This window comes from Penaeus monodon, chromosome 43 (assembly GCF_015228065.2).
Source record: "Penaeus monodon isolate SGIC_2016 chromosome 43, NSTDA_Pmon_1, whole genome shotgun sequence".
In the NCBI taxonomy this organism is placed as follows: Eukaryota; Metazoa; Arthropoda; class Malacostraca; order Decapoda; family Penaeidae; genus Penaeus; species Penaeus monodon.
Genome location: NC_051428.1, coordinates 5,292,551 through 5,293,955, shown reverse-complemented (window position 1 = coordinate 5,293,955; position 1,405 = coordinate 5,292,551). Strand labels below are relative to the sequence as shown.

At 39.3% G+C, this 1,405-nt stretch overlaps 1 protein-coding gene across 1 annotated transcript in view; it reads left to right on the top strand.

Annotated features, from left to right (window-relative positions):
* The first annotated feature begins 362 nt into the window (after positions 1 to 362).
* Positions 363 to 1,405, top strand: part of LOC119568252 (neurochondrin homolog) — a 26,207-nt gene continuing 25,164 nt past the window's right edge. Inside the window, exon 1 of the mRNA XM_037916709.1 lies at positions 363 to 575. The gene's annotated coding sequence lies outside the window, so the exon portion shown is untranslated. The remainder of the gene's footprint in view (positions 576 to 1,405) is intronic.

Sequence of the window (1,405 nt, the reverse complement as noted above, 5' to 3'; positions counted from 1 at the left end):
TATACTTATTTGGCTGGACTCTTGCTTCTAAAATTTATCCCCAGTCGTAAGCACACAGGAAGGTATGTACTGGCCGCCGGCAGGTGAACGAGGGCCTCGGGAATCGACGAAGGACCACGAAACAGTGTATGGTTCCTTTGTGTTTAGGGAGATAATTTTATCCGATGCTTATTTCACGCAACACGAGGGTGGCAGGGGAAAGGGCTCCTGCCTGGTGTACGACCAGTGGCCTCGATAATCTCTGGTAAATATAATGTCCAAATAGGGCTCCAGCTGAGATATAACGCGTAGGTATAACCCCTCAGTGTCCTAGTCATATCATTACAAGGCCAGGAAGGAAATAAACGCAACCAGCGACGTCACACGCGCGTGCGTATAATTTTCCCCAGCTTATCACACAGGTATACATGGTAGTCGTGGGGCTTGGGACATGCAGTGTGTGAATGGTCGTGATCATGAACGTGTCAGAAAAGTCCGGCTTTAAAGGCGACGCTGCTAACATCAGCACCATCCTCTTTGACCTTGATAACACGTTAATTGATACAACCGAGGGCGACAACAGAACTTGCAACACGGTATGCTTGTATTATTTAATCTCTTACAGTTTCGCATTTAGGTTCTAAAATAGCTTTGGATTTTTTTTTTTTTTTCGTGGTTTGCTTTGTAATCTTTTTCTTTTTAGGATTAATGGAAATCTAATCTGTATTTGTCATCTGTGAATGTTGGGCTGATGGATGGATAGGTGATATTGGAAAGCCAGCTCTAAAATCAATATGATTGATAGGATTAGTATGCAAATATTTAGAATTTTGGTGTAACAGTAATACAGTGATTGCAGCTTTGGTGAATTTATTATTCATATATGCAATAAACACTAAAGAAATTATGCTTTGATAGGAAAGCAAAGGATCACGCATTTTTGTATATTTTTTTATTTATATGTATTTATTAGTATTATTATTATTTTTAAATATGCCCTCCATTGGATACTAAATATTGTTTTAAAGTTGAAAGTATTTGGTAGTGTATTATATTCACATTCTATATTGAGCATATAACCTGCAGAAATCAATACACACTGCAGAAATCGGCTTAGATATGCATAGCAAAGTGCACCACCACGTTCCTCACAAATTAAATATAAATAAACAAACAAGATATTTTCAAGTATCCGCAAGCCATCAAAAGTTGGCTGTATTGGCATTATAAATGTGAACAACATTACCATGGCTGCACTAACTTCAGTAAAAGGACCTTCTATTTTTCTGCCCGTATAGTGTGCAGCTTAAGAATTGGTAGGAGCAGAATGTGTGTGTGTGTGTGTGTGTGTGTGTGTGTGTGTGTGTGTGTGTGTGTGTGTGTGTGTGTGTGTGTGTGTGTGTGTGTGTGTGTGTGTGTGTGTGTG